The sequence below is a fragment of the Podarcis filfolensis genome (genome assembly GCF_964270895.1).
Source record: "Podarcis filfolensis genome assembly, chromosome: 9".
NCBI lineage: Eukaryota > Metazoa > Chordata > Lepidosauria > Squamata > Lacertidae > Podarcis > Podarcis filfolensis.
In genome coordinates this window covers 27,871,358-27,886,533 of record NC_139610.1, presented here as the reverse complement: position 1 = coordinate 27,886,533, position 15,176 = coordinate 27,871,358, and the positions used below count along the sequence as shown (strand labels likewise).

The 15,176-nt window shown below is 44.6% G+C and overlaps 1 protein-coding gene across 5 annotated transcripts in view; it reads left to right on the top strand.

The window, feature by feature from the left end:
- The window catches only part of LOC310770510 (uncharacterized protein), a 56,615-nt gene that overhangs the window by 30,037 nt on the left and 11,402 nt on the right, over positions 1-15,176 (top strand). For 2 of the 5 annotated variants that reach the window (XR_014552200.1, XM_083631430.1), the window contains one exon: positions 8,727-8,910. The exons of 1 other annotated variant lie outside the window; for it this stretch is intronic. The gene's annotated coding sequence lies outside the window, so the exon portion shown is untranslated. Of the gene's footprint in view, positions 1-17; positions 107-8,726; positions 8,911-14,856; positions 14,933-15,176 lie in introns of those variants that run through there. 2 more of the 5 variants (XR_014552202.1, XR_014552203.1) reach the window with 2 other exon arrangements.

Below are 15,176 nucleotides of genomic sequence, written 5' to 3'. Positions count from 1 at the left end.
CCTGTCCCTGTGCAATAACTCTCAATGAGGCATCTGAAGCTGCTCTGAAGGGCTGGACCTCACACTGCTTGCTCTCATTTTGCTGGTTTGATTCCAGAGTTTAAAGGTACAGCAGCAGTAACTGGAATTGCCAGACTTAAAAAGTTACAGGATAACTGCTATAACACGGTGGACTTTGCATTCTGATGTAGTGTAGCAGGATGCTGTGGGCTGCATTCTGGTACCGTGCTCTGACTATAGAAAGAAACGTTGCATTGAAGCAACAAAAATCTAGTTCTCGGTGTTAACTCTAGTGGCGCTTCCACGACACTCAAAAGGTTAACACAGGAACAATGCAACTGCTCAGTTCCCACATGTCAGGCTTTTCAGGGCACTCAAAACAAACTGGATAAATCTGAGAACAAAAACATAATGAATTTTTCAGATCTTAAACCTTTTCTTTAAAGCCAGTGAGTCAATATAATTTTAAAGTATGAGGAGTGCACTTTTTATTTCTGTTTTTGACTCCTGCATTAGCTTCACCAGATTTTGGCACGGTATTGGATATTTGCAAATTTACAGAGGCATCTGACATCCAGGCTTGAAATTTTTCACGTATGTTAGTGACTTCCGATATTTATAGTCTATTTATAGTCTAGGTAAGTTGGTCCCTTACCTTTCCCACCCCGATCTGGTGACAGTGATCCATGCAACGGTCACCTCCAGGCTTGACTACTGTAATTCGCTCTATGCAGGGCTGCCTTTGAAACTGTCCCAAAAACTCCAGAGGGTGCAGAATGCTGCAGCGAGGCTCCTCACAGGATCCCTGTCATGGGAGCATATTCACCCAGTGCTTTACCAGTTGCACTGGCTCCCGGTGGAGTATAGGGTCAGGTTCAAGGTGCTGGTTATGACCTTTAAAGCCCTTTGTGGCTTAGGGCCCTTGTATTTACGGGACCACCTCTCCTGGTATGCCCCGCAGAGGACCTTAAGGTCCATGAATAACCATGGTCCCGGGGCCTAAGGAAGTCAGACTATCCTCCACAGGGCCAGGGCCTTTTCAGTGATGGCTCCAACCTGGTGGAATGCCCTGTCCCATGAGACTTGGGCCCTACAGGATTTAACCTCCTTTTGCCAGGCCAGTAAGACAGAGCTATTCCACCTGGCCTTTAATTTGAATTCAGCCTGATCTTTTATTTCCCTTCTCTTCCCTTCCCTTTTATGAAGATTACCCGCTCTGAGACCCCACAGCTAATTCTCCCCTGGCCTCCTCACTGGCCCAAGTAGGACTAATTCAGCCAGCTAGCCCTGGTTACTATCTAATGTTTATTAGATAGATTTTCCTCAAATTGATTTCTGAACTTTGAATTTTATTGTTATTCATGTTTTTATACTGTATTTTATGCTGCGTCTACAATTAAGTATTTTAAATTTGTTGTTAGCCACCCTGAGCCTGGTTTTCTGAACCGGGAAGGGCGGGGTATAAATAATTATTATTACAGTGGTACCTCAGGTTAAGTACTTAATTCGTTCCGGAGGTCTGTACTTAACCTGAAACTGTTCTTAACCTGAAGCACCACTTTAGCTAATGGAGCCTCCTGTTGCTGCCGTGCCGCCGGAGCACAATTTTGTTCTCATTCTGAAGCAAAGTTCTTAACCTGAAGCACTATTTCTGGGTTAGCAGAGTGTGTAACCTGAAGCGTATGTAACCTGAAGCGTATGTAACCTGAGGTACCACTGTAGTATTATGTGAGGAAAGTTGGTGCCAAACTTCTGACATACCTCTTTGCATTTTACTGTTCTCTTCCTGCTGTGCTGTCACGCACATACACATCAATTATACGTTAAATGTAAACAGAAAGGCAACTTGTATGGAGGAATGTAGGCAACAGTTCAAGGGAGCAACAGGGCACTGATCGTCTAGGATGTGATGCTTGTTTTGACTCCTTTGTTTTGGTTGAGTATTTACTGTATGGCCCTGTAACTAAAGATGTGTGCAGATGTCACACATTTTGGGGTGAGGACTCCTGTAATCCTTTGCTGATTAGAAGGGGGGCGTTTTCTATCAAGTTGTGCCTTTGTTGTTACAGAAAAAAACTATTGTACAAGCATGCAAGCCACAGATTGTGTCCCCTGGCGAAACTCAATTTCCCCTCTGCATTAGTGCTGACACAACACAGTGTATAATTGTACTAATGAATAATGCCTGTAACATCAGTGCTGAATAACTTGTACCACTCCTCATATGACTAGCAAGCTTTGAAACCGTTCTCGGTTTTTAAAATCATGTTAAGACATAGAGTTGGACTTGCCTGGGTTCTAATAGCTGCAAGACAGAGGGGGGTTTAGCCTGTGTATTTTTCCTTGGCACTGCAGCACTGTGATGGAAGAAGTCGTGCCTGCTTGTGATCTTTCTTTGAAAAGGAGCTGGCATCCTTATGGATGGGTTTGCACAACTTTGTTTCTTCTACAGTAAAATGACTTTGAAAGTCACCTCTGTTTGATTTATAGTGCTAAGCTCCATATCACTCTATCCCATCAGCTTGATAAAAAACATGTCACCTCAGAAAGCCACCCTGTTGCAGATGTTGATAATGCAATAGACTCTAGAGATCCAGAGGGCAGCAACATGAGAACAGGCCTTTTCTGTGGTGGCTCTCCATTTGTGAAACGCTCTCCCCAGGGAGGCTCGCCTGGTCCCTTCATTTCATATCTTTAGGTGCCAGGCAGAAGCATAGATCTGTAACAAGGCCTTTGGCTGATTGAACATTCTGTGGCCTTTTAAATGTGTTTGTGGGACAGGAGTTATTGGTATGCTTTGGTTCTTGTTTTATTAAGTAATTTGTGTTCTGTTTTTTATTTTTGTGTTTATGTGAACCACCCTGTGATCTTCAGATGAAGGGTGGTATAGAAATAATAATAATAATTAATAATAATTTATTGTGTCACAAAATAAATAATGTATGTGAAACACTTTGAGCACTTGAGAAAAAGAGCTATATAAGTACCATGCATATTATTATTATTATTATTATTATTTATTTTGTTTCAGTCTGGCTGAGTTAAGAAATCCTCTCGGTAAAAAGCAGCTCTTTATTTCTTGAACGGTCTTTGAGCCAAGTGAAAGGCCAGAACATATTGAATGTGGTTGGAGGCTGGCCAATGCAAAGTCCCAGAATCCAGAAAAGAGACAAAACTAAGAATCTTGCAGCCAAGAAGTTAGATTTGGCAGAAATAAAGTTTGGGAAAATAAAAGTGTCGAAGCCAGCACAGCAAATAGCAGACCGGTGGGGTCAGAGCGGCACCACCATTCAAGTATGGGGTTAGGGCAACTTGTAATGGAAAACAAGAGCAAGGTCAGGTGCCAGAATGGCTGATTTCCTGGGATGCTCATGTGTTTTATTGGCAGCGTCCTGCTTTCCCAAATGCTTAAAACAGCATTCTTGGGCTGATGAAGGCGGTCCAAGCCTTCAGCAGCCACCTGCAGTCTCCAATCACCACACAGATTCAGTGAGTGGCATCTGCAAGCTGTGCTCAGACTTTTGTTTTTGTGGAGTGATGCAAGTGATTCTCCCCATTGCAACAGCACCGATACAACCTGGATAGCTTGATAATGGTGCAAGGAGAATGGAGAAGGAGTGCATGTCCATCGCTCTGTATGAGGGCGGGGAGAAGCCTGATAATACACAGTGCCCCAAATTCCAAATGGCAGCCACTCCTATGATGAAGCCCGTGGAATTCAAATTGTAAATGGCACAAGGTCAAACAATAATAAATGGCTTGCCTGCGGAAATTTTTCAAGAGAGCTTTGTGTCCGTTCCTTCCATTTAAAAGCAATGAGATGTGAACCCAGTGGGTTTTTTCCTGGGGGTATTCTGGCACCTTTTATTCTAGGGAAAAAGCACTGTGTGAACCTTTCTGATTTTTGCCAGTCTCTGTACAAATTACACCCCTCTGTGCCATTTCCCATTCCCAACTCTCAGGAGCAGCTGGATAAATGCACATGAGATGGTTTGAATTGTTTAAGCAGAAAGCTTTTCAGCTAAGTCTGGTATCCCAAATGGAGCACCCATGGGTGCAATGGCACCCATGAAAGTCTCCCCTGGCACTTGAGAATCATCCTTGTGCTCTTTCTTCTGTTCTGTCCCTTTGCCTCACAAGTAAGTGTTTCATTTTTTATCGGGGCGAGAACCTTCCTCAGCCATGCCAAACAATTTTAAGTTTCTGTATTACCTGATGCACCGGTGCCACCAGTCTAGTACTGAAAGCAAGTGTCTGCATCAGTTTCACCCTCACAATGTTCGCTTTCAAAGCCGTAACTTTTATTTGTTAGTAGAACTATGCAAAGGCAAAACTTTGCTAATTGTTGAAGGAGCTGAATCAAGCTAACACCCAACCACAGACATCCCTCCCCTGGAAAAAATGAAACAAACTTCATCTCTCTCTCTCTCTCTCTCTCTCTCTCTCTCTCTCTCTCTCTCTCTCTCTCTCACACACACACACACACACACACACACACACACACGTGAAATAAACAGATCCCAAGGCAGGATAGATAAACACAAACATCAGAGAGGAGGGAAACTAAGCCAAACTGAAATATACTCAGAGTCGCAAAGTGATTTCATGCTCTTTATTCAGCTCATAGTGGTGAGGAGGAATGAATGAAAGTCCCCTCAAAGTATCTGCTTTATATACATTATTTACACAATGGGCTGCACATGATTGGCTAATTCCGGAATTCTACTGTAAGCCAACCAGGTTGTGGATTCACTTCTATCTGGAGCATGATTGGGTGGTTCCTGCCAACCAATCATACTGCTGCATTGTTCTAGGACCAATCAGACTGCTGCATTCTGAATCCTATTGTTCTAGGACCAATCAGACTGCTGCCTTTTGAATCCTATTGTTCTAGGACCAATCAGACTGCTGCAGTTTGGATCCTATTCAACTCAGTACATAACACCCCTCCCCTCTAAGTTCCAGTCCTGCCCGGGAGGTCGCATTCATAGTCCTCGAGGTACGCCGGCGGCCTACGTGTGCGTTGCGGCCTGGGGTGTTCCCTGGTCCGGGGTTCAGGTTCTGGCTCGTGTTCCAAGGATGCTGGCTGTGATAGGGCTGTTTGGTCTGGCGCAACCGGCTCGCTCAGTCGTGGTTCTGGTTCCGGTGTCCTTTCGGCCTCACGGGTCCCCTCTGTATTTACTGATTCTGCCTCTCCTGCTTGCCCCTGCTGCTCTATGGGCCTCACTGCCCCACTGTTCCCTGACCTGTCCTCTTCCTCCTGGTTTTCTCCCGGGAATCGTCGCCGTATCTGGTCACAGTGGCGGCGCCAGCATTGCCCCCCATCTGTTAGCACCTCGTATGACACGGGGCCAGTGACCCTGGTGACTGTGGCGGGTACCCATGCAGGGCCTGCCCCAAAATTCTTTGCGTACACTGGGTCCTGGGCCTCGAAGGTCCGGGGGTTCCTGCCTTTCCCCACCACTAGCTCATCCTGAGCTCTATCGGGGTGAAGGCGGTCCAATCTGATTGCAAGGCGCCGACCCATTAGTAGTTCAGCGGGGCTCCGGCCAGTCGTTGAGCTGGGGGTGCTGTGCTGTGCTAGAAGGAATGTGGCAAGGCAGTACTCCCAATCCCCTTGCGTCATGCGGCGAAGGGTGTCCTTGGTGGTCCGCACCATGCGTTCTGCTTGGCCATTGGTGGCAGGGTGGAATGGCGCCGAACGGATGTGGCGGATGGCGTTCTGCGCTGTGAAGGTTTGGAATTCTCCTGACGTAAATGCAGTCCCGTTGTCTGAGACGAGAGTGTCAGGGAGCCCGTGGGTTGCAAACAGCCTGCGTAGTACCCGGATGGCTGCGGACGTAGAAGTGGACGGTACCAGTGCAACTTCCAGCCATTTGGTGTAGGAGTCCACCACTATGAAGAATGTTTTCCCCTGAAAGGGGCCAGCGAAGTCCACATGCAGGCGTGACCATGGTGCTCGGGCGGACTCCCAGGACTGGACTGGGGCCCTTGGGGGATCTGGGCGGGATTCTTGGCAGGCCTGGCAGTGTTTGACCCAGGCCTCTATCTCTCCGTCGATCCCCGGCCACCACACATAACTCCTGGCAAGGGCCTTCATTCTTACTACCCCTGGGTGTGTCTCGTGTAGGGCTGTGAGGACCCTTTTGCGGAGGGGCTGGGGAACAACGACCCTGCTTCCCCATAACAGGCACCCCTTGTGGGCCGACAGTTCATGTCTGCGGGTTGTGTAACCGGCGAATTCTGGCCCGGGGCTGCTGCTGGGCCATCCCCTCCACACCCAGTCCAGGACCCGGGAGATGACCCTATCTTTCTTGGAATGGTGTGCAACTTCTTGTGCCTGAATGGGGCGGTCAGGAAGCAGCTCCAGGCTCATAACCTCTTGTGCAGGTGCTGGGTCAGGGCCTGTTTCCGGTAGTGGTAGCCTGCTGAGGGCATCTGCATGGCCCATCGCCTTCCCAGGGCGGTGAATCAGTGCATACTGGTAGCTGGCAAGGAAAATTGACCACCTGAGGACGCGAGGAGACAGCACTTGGGGGGTCTGCTTTTCGGGGGCAAACAAGCCAAGCAACGGCTTGTGGTCAGTCACCACGGTGAAGGGCTGCCCGTACAAGAAATCATGGAATTTTTTTACTCCCTTCACGACTGCCAGACCCTCCTTGTCGATTTGCGAGTAGTTCCGCTCGGTTGCGTTGAGTGTCTGGGAAAAGTATGCCACCGGTACCTCTCTTCCATCCGGGAGTTGGTGTCCCAGGACAGCGCCAATGCCATAGGGCGAGGCGTCGCATGCTAGCACCACTGGCAGCCTCTCGTCGAAGTGTGCCAAGACCGAGTTTGAGACCAGCAAGTCCTTGACTGCCTGGAATGCGGCCTCCTGGCGCTGGCCCCACACCCAAGGGGCCCGCTTGTCCAGGAGCCTGTGTAGGGGCTCCGCTACCGCCGCCTTGTGGGGAAGGAAGGAATGGTAAAAGTTCAATAGTCCCAAGAAGGCCTGAAGTTCAGTCTTGTTCTTGGGCGCTGGGGCATCACAAATGGCCCGTACCTTGTCCCCAGTCGGGTGAACCCCTTCTGCATCCACCATAAATCCCAGAAAGTCCACCTGAGGCACTCCTAGTAGACATTTTTCACGCTTCACCTTGAGACCCGCCGTCTGGAAACGGTGCAGAACGGTGCGGAGGCGGTCCTCAAACTCCTCTGGTGTGGGCCCGGCAATCAACACATCATCGAAGAAGGGGGTGACGCCAGGAATCCCTTTAAGGAGAGAGTCCATTAGATTCTGGAATATGCCTGGTGCCACGCTGACACCGAATTGCAGCCGCTTTACCCTGAACGCTCCTCTGTGCGTCACAATCGTCTGTGCCTCTGCTGTGGCCTCATCTACTGGCAGTTGTTGATATGCTTGGGCCAAGTCCAGCTTGCCAAAAATTTTCGACCCAGCCAGGGTGGCAAGGACATGGCTGACCACTGGCACTGGGTATGCATGGGCCGTGAGGGCCTTGTTTATGGTACATTTGTAGTCTGCGCAGATGCGGACCGAACCATTCGGCTTGACGGGTGTGACGATTGGGGTTTCCCAGGGGGCATTAGGCACCGGCTCCAGCACTCCTTGCTCCACGAGTCGATCCCATCCTCGTCGCCAGTGAAATATACTCAGAGTCGCAAAGTGATTTCATGCTCTTTATTCAGCTCATAGTGGTGAGGAGGAATGAATGAAAGTCCCCTCAAAGTATCTGCTTTATATACATTATTTACACAATGGGCTGCACATGATTGGCTAATTCCGGAATTCTACTGTAAGCCAACCAGGTTGTGGATTCACTTCTATCTGGAGCATGATTGGGTGGTTCCTGCCAACCAATCATACTGCTGCATTGTTCTAGGACCAATCAGACTGCTGCATTCTGAATCCTATTGTTCTAGGACCAATCAGACTGCTGCCTTTTGAATCCTATTGTTCTAGGACCAATCAGACTGCTGCAGTTTGGATCCTATTCAACTCAGTACATAACACAAACACTTACGTCAGAGAGTAGAAGTAAAAACTAAACCCATCTTTTCCTTTTTTTTTACTCCAAAAGTTTTTCAAAATGCTTTCTTTCCCTCCCTCCTAATATCCTATCTGCTCAGTCTGGAAAACCAGGGAATTGAAGGAGGAAGTGGAAATGAGTGAAACTCTTACCACTTCCTCTCTCAATTTGCTTTAGCTTTCCAGGTTGAGGTTGTTCTTTTCCCATTTCTAAGGAAAGCCCCTAAACTGCCAAAATGTCCCGTTTCACTCTTCCCATCGCTGACCTTTTGTTTCTTAATGAATTGCATGGTTTGCACATGATTTTAATTGCTGGATAATTAGAAAAACGCTGACTGAGAGCCAACAAACTAACTGCCATGCCAAATCAGTTAAAACAGTAGGCTGAACATTTTGACCTAAAGGAAAACTGAAGCTGTTTGGAAGTTTCTTCCAGCACAGAAATTATAGAAAAAATGATAGCAAAGAACAGTCTACTTACATTTCAAATCCTCGTTGTTCATAGTGTTGAATAACAAAATCTTGCTTTGGATTAGCCTGTGTATAGCACTGTTTAATATATGCCATTTGGGTGCAAGCTAAGTAAGTAAGTAAGTAAGTAAGTAAGTAAACAAGTAAGTAAGTAAGTAAGAAAGAAAGTAAATAGTTATTCCAAAAATCCAAAGGAATAAGTTCCTAAAGTTTGATTGTTTCCTTACAGAATGCTTTTCCTGCTATAAGCCTGTCCATGCCCTGTGATCATCATCAGATATCCTTCTCCAGCCGTCCAGAGGGCCATGTGGGAACAGGCCTTTTCAGTAGTGGCCCCCTGACATGGAATGCTCTGCCTGGTGCAGACATTGCTATCTTTTTGGCACAAGGCAAAGATGTTTCTTTTCTCAAAGGTATTTTGGTGTTTTTTCTTTGCAACAGTTGATTGTCCAGTCATACCTTGGGTTGAATGCGCTTCGGGTTGAGCGCATTCGAGTTGCGCTCCGTGGCAACCCGGAAGTAACAGAAAGCGTTACTTCCGGGTTTTGCCGCTTGCGCATGCGCAGACACTCAAAATGACGTCACGAGCATGCGCAGAAGCGGCGAAAAGGGACACACACGTGCGCAGACGTGCTGTCGCTAGTTACGTTTGCTTCTAGATGCGAACGGGGCTCTGGAACGGATCCCGTTCATATCCAGAGGTACCACTGTATTCTTACTTCATTTTGAAGGGTGTCTGTGGTATTTTGGCCTGTGTTTGAGGATAGAGGAATTGTTTTTACACTTTGATTACCTCGCATTGCACTTCATTTTAGTTGTTTTGTTTTTCATGTATTGATTTTACTATTACTTGCAAGTCCCATTAAGATGCTTCTGTAGAACAGTCAATAAGCTTAATAAATCACTGGGCTGGCCTGCCCATGAGGCTTCGTGAGGCAGTCACCTTGGGCAGCTGGCTAATTTGACAGCTGGGAAGGGCAGCAGATCTGGGTACCAGCCGGGGCTGCCTTTTGGTGCCTCAGCTGACAGAACAGCAGGAAGGGGCTTTGGCAGGGGGCAGGAAGAGGAGGAGGGGTGGGCACCATTTTCTGTTTTGCCTCAAGTGGCAACATGTCCCAGGCCAGCCCTGATAAATCGTGGTGGTGGTGGTGATAATAATATGCTAATATTAACAACCATGAACTATTACTGTGATGCGAGCTTAGCCAGACAATCACAGACAGTAGATTTGTGTGTTGGGGTATAGCCCCGCAAAGTAGAGAAAAACTGTAATTTATCTTACCCATATAGAATGAATGTAGAGGTGGTAGCCTAGCCAAGAAGTGTTAGCATTTGCCCTTTGGGGCACAAGTGGAATTGAGAGGCAGTGAGATTCAACCCTGAAGAAGGGAGTAAGGAAATTTTAAAGAGAAAGAAAGAAAGAGAAAAACAGATAAGGGTTTATTGAATTCACTCCCCAGGAAATCAGTGGATGTCTGGAATGGATAAGCCTAAATAAGATATCTGTCAGTTTGTGGTTATGTACAGTATCTGCAGTCTAGTTTATTGTTAGGTCCAGATATGTTGGAGGAACTGGACCATGGAGGAAGGGGTTACTTTCCTTCGTGAGCACAAATCGCCCCATGGAGGAACGAATCGCAGGTGCAAGGTCACTGCAAGCCAGTTGCCCTGGTCATGGCTAGGACAGGGAAAGGGAAGGAAATCCCAACTTGTAAATAGGGAGTCCTGTCAGTAAAAAAAGGGGAGGTGAGCTACAAATATACTAATACAGTGGTACCTCTGGTTACAGACGCTTCAGGTTACAGACTCCACTAACCCAGAAATAGTACCTCGGGTTAAGAACTTTGCTTCAGGATGAGAACAGAAATCGTGCTCCAGTGGCACGGCGGCAGCGGGAGGCCCCATTAGCTAAAGTGGTGCTTCAGGTTAAGAACAGTTTCAGGTTAAGAACGGATCTCCAGAATGAATTAAGTTTTCTTAACCCGAGGTACCACTGTAAATGAATGAAGATCTGTTTTCTTAAATAAAAGAAAACAGACAGAACCTCTGTGTTCAAGATGCAGGCCAATGGAAAGGTCATCATCTTTATTTTGTGCTCCTTCTAGACGCACCTCCCTGGCAGGCTGTTGCTGGAAACCAGAGTGCTTAGACTTTCTGCTGATCCTGCAAGGCACTTCTTGAAACTGACTGAGTTGTGTGTGACCACTAGGTGTCAGCATTGTTTAAACCTAAGTTCAAAAAAAGGACACTTGTCTGCATATCCATTGATAAATTGATCAGCCCCCATGCTCCCTCCCCCGTGTTTTGCTATCTTGATCTTAAAAGGGAAGCGATATCCTATCCAAATCTTTAATGTTGTGAAACTAGGCAAGAAATTAAACAAACAAACCTTCTCCAACCACACCTTTTTTGTGAAATTGCTTTCATTCTAAGCTACTTCATTTGATTTATATCCCAATGACAGAAGAACTGGTACTTTCAGAATGTAAAGAAATAAATGGCTGTGCGTGAATGACTAATTATTTAAAAATATATAATTTATACATTTAAAATCAATAATATATGATAAATTTAATAATATATTTAAAATAAAGGCCAGCCATAACAACCAACTCACTCAGACCAGAATAGTAAATTCTGTTTAAAACCAGCTAAAACCTTATAGATACCACACAGCCAGCTGAAACCTTGGAGGGCCAAAGCATCTTTGCCCAACGGCCATCTGAAACACATGATTTCTCTCTCTCTCTCTCTCTCTCTCTCTCTCTCTCTCTCTGTGTGTGTGTGAGAGAGAGAGAGAGAGAGAGAGAGAGAGAGAGAGAGAGAGAGAGAGAGAGAAAGCCTTGCAAAGAATAATGGATGGCATATGTGCCATAAGTAGTTATTTCACCTGCCCCCCACCCCACTTTTGACATGGTGACAACCCTGTGGATGAGGTCAGACTAGGCAATAGTGGTCAATTACACCCAGTGAGCTTCACACTGGTTTTCTTTTTCCTTTAAAAATTATGTGAAATTTCATTTTAAAAAACGCTCATGAGATTACTGGACATTTAAAATTTAGGTCTTTCTTGCATTTAAATGAAATATTATTGGTATTCTCTCTGTTCCCTCCCTTCCAAGTGGCATCCTAGCAACTGTTTATACGTGAATGACTGTTGTCATGGCTGCTGCAGGGGAAGCAGGAAATAACCCTCAGGGCAGTGTTTACAATGAGCAGGGTTTCCTTAAGTTTCAGGAGACTCCCTCCTCCGGCAACAGCTCTTGTGCATTCAGATGCAAAACAATTGTGTCCTAGACTAGAGGATAAACAGACCTGGGAAGGAAAACACACACAAAAACTCCCGTGAACTCCTTAAAATCTTTATACATAATTGAAGTTATTCTGATTATATATGAGGTTCTGCTTGCTTGTTTTTGAAGGAAGGTACCTGATTTGACGCGGGTGGTGCTGTGGGTTTAAACCACAGAGCCTAGGACTTGCCGATCAGAAGGTCAGTGGTTCGAATCCCCGTGACGGAGTGAGCTCCCGTTGCTCGGTCCCTGCTCCTGCCAACCTAGCAGTTCAAAAGCATGTCAAAGTGCAAGTAGATAAATAGGTACCGCTCTGGCGGGAAGGTAATTGGCGTTTCTGTGTGCTGCACTGGTTTGCCAGAAGTGGCTTAGTCATGCTGGCCACATGACCCGGAAGCTGTACGCCAGCTCCCTTGGCCAATAAAGCGAGATGAGCGCTGCAACCCCAGAGTCTGTCACGACCGGAGCTAATGGTCAGGGGTCCCTTTACATTTTACCTGATTCTTCAAAAGTATTCATGGATTATGCACAGTGGGAATAGTTTGAGCATTGCTGTGGATTATTCCTTCCGAATGACATATTGCAGTGTAGGAGATGGTCAGTGGAATGGAATGTGTTAGGGCTATCAACAAGTCTGCTGCCTAACTTTTAATTAATTTGTCAAAATGTAAATCTGTATACTGAAAAAGCTCAACACACGCAAATCATATTACAAAAGTAATCAATATAGGGGACTATTAGAACCAGATATCCCTACTCAAGGTGGTGGGTGGGAGAGGGGGGACAGGCATTACCTGGGTGTCGGATTTAAGGAATTTTCCTTTCTGCTAGAGACTAAGTGGAACAGGACCTTGATTCCATATTCTGTTCTATTTAGCAGAATCATTAGTGGAATCTAAGTCATGTCCCTATGTTACTTTGAGGCTATCTAGTGTACCTGTCCTAAAAAAAATAAATTCTAGAGCTGTCATCCGTCTGTCTGTCTAATAACAAAACCAAACAATTGAAAATGCTATGTAATAATTGGGTGGACAAATGGTATCAACAAATCTGCTTTAATGGAAAAGCTGCCTAAGAAGTTGAAGCAAGAAGTAATCTAATGATGATGAAAGGCACTTTTTATGAAAGTTGGTTTAATTGCTTATATTGCACATCAGGACCATGACTGGCAGCCTCTGTTGACACACAGAGTGCTTTGTTGTGTGTTGTTGTTTTATTTATTTTATTAAAAAGAAATGATACAACATAGCAAAATACACAGGTAGCATTCACTTTGTCAAAAAGAAAACAAACGCTTTCTCGATAAAACCTGAAACATTTTGAAAGGATAATAATGATAATCAGAAATAGCATGCAATCAAAATTTTGTTGTGCTTTATAATGCAGTGAACTGTATTTTGCTGGTCATGAAATGGTTTTGCTTGTTCTGTTGTTTTGTTTTTCGTTTTGCTTGATAACTGTTATTATCTAAAAATAAATTATAATAAGATATGTTTTTTAAAAGCTCAATATGTGCCTTTTTGAGGACACTGAAGAAATCCTGAAAGAGGTTCCATTTAATAAACAAAAGTTCCATGGCCTTTCCTTAATATGTTCTTCTTTCTCGGTTACAATAACACACAGGAGCCAAAATGGCTCCAGTAATTAAGTGTGCTCTTCAAATTTAGCCCCACAGATTAAAATTTCATCTCACCAATTACCCAATTAAAAGTTCTGTCAAGTGAGGCCTGTATGTAGAATTCATGCAATGCATGAATCAGCCCAAATAGCAAAAATTAAATACTGATTTGCCCATTCCGTTTAACAGAGCTCTTTAACCAGCAATAACCTCCAATAAAAACACATATCTAATTATATGGAAGCAAGAGTCAGCTTTAAAACTGTCAGAAGCTCCTGCGCCTTCCATAATTCTTTTGCACAGATATTTCCCATGACTTGGCCTCCTTCTCTTTCTATGTTTGGTTCTGTCTGTTTATAAACAGTGCAAGTGAAAGTGAGAATAAAATTGTATTTACAACTGAAATGATTGTTAGGATCAAATGCTGAAAATAAAATAAATAATAAAACATAATAAAAAAATTAAATAGACAGACAGACGTACTGTGCTGGCATGGAAGGAGGTTAAATACAGCTACTCTGAGTAACATGTTAGATTTGGCCAGTCCTGGGGATGGAGAGCAGAAGTGATACAGGATTGTGTTTCTTGAAATAATATGAAATTTGAAAACAGCATCCCCATGTATGTGGGCAGTCATGTCCTCTCAGAAACACTCTGAGGTAGATTAGCCGAGAGAATTATACATTTAAGCACAGGACTTAACCCCCCCCCAAAGAATTCTGGGAACTGTAGTTACACCTCACAGAGCTACAATTCCCCACACCCTTGAGAAACTACAGTTCCCATGATTCTTTGGAGAGCGCCATGTGCTTTAAACATATGGTGTGTATGCAACCTCAAGTGTTCAAGGCTAGTCAGCACAGGGATTTGAGTCCTTGTCTCTGTGGAACAATACCTAATGCTCTTTTCCCATTACCACAGATAGAGATAAATCAGGTTGGTTTGGTTTGCTTCGAAGTCAGCATTATAATAAAAAGGAAATCTGTTACAATGGATAATGTCGCCTTAGCATGCTAATGCAGTTGCCACCTTTTACCAGCAGGGCTCCTGAGCTCTTACATTCAACACATCCGAAACCAGGGAAGAGAAACAGCGCAAGAAGAGTGGAAAAAATTCAAGGACTATTTAAAGAAATATTATAAAGTTAATGAAAGTTAGAATGATGTTGGATTAGAAAGTAAATGGTTACTATTAGTAATGGTTAAGACAAGGAGAATAAGGAAGATTAGTCTAAACTTTAACTAAAATAAGGGAAGATTTGCTGAACAATTGATAAGAATTTGGAATACAGAAATGGGAGGTATGAGGAAGTCGGGGAAGGAAGGTATAAGAAATTAGGATACGAAATGGTACATGTTTTTTGTTTCGTTTTGCTTTTGTATGTCTATGTATGTCGTGTTTACATGGAAAAACTTTTGAATAAAAATATTTAAAAAAAAAAAAAAATACATTCAACACATCAAGGCAGGAAGGGGACAACTGCAACCTTCCCTTTCACAGTGATGTAATGATTGATGGGGAAAGGTACAGTACACTTGTTGATGTTTTTGACAAAGACACGGCTTTTAAGAACAAAGGAGCCCAGCCCAGGAAACAAAAGGGAGAAACCTCTTTGCATCAAACTCTTTTAAGTTCATGTAGATCAAAAAGATTATCATTGACTTGGTGGTTGATTTCATTCCTTTGTTTCCTGACGACGGCGAGTGCTCTAACATGAGTTATAGCTGGGTGTGCATGAAACAATCTGCTGTAACCTTTGGACTGATTT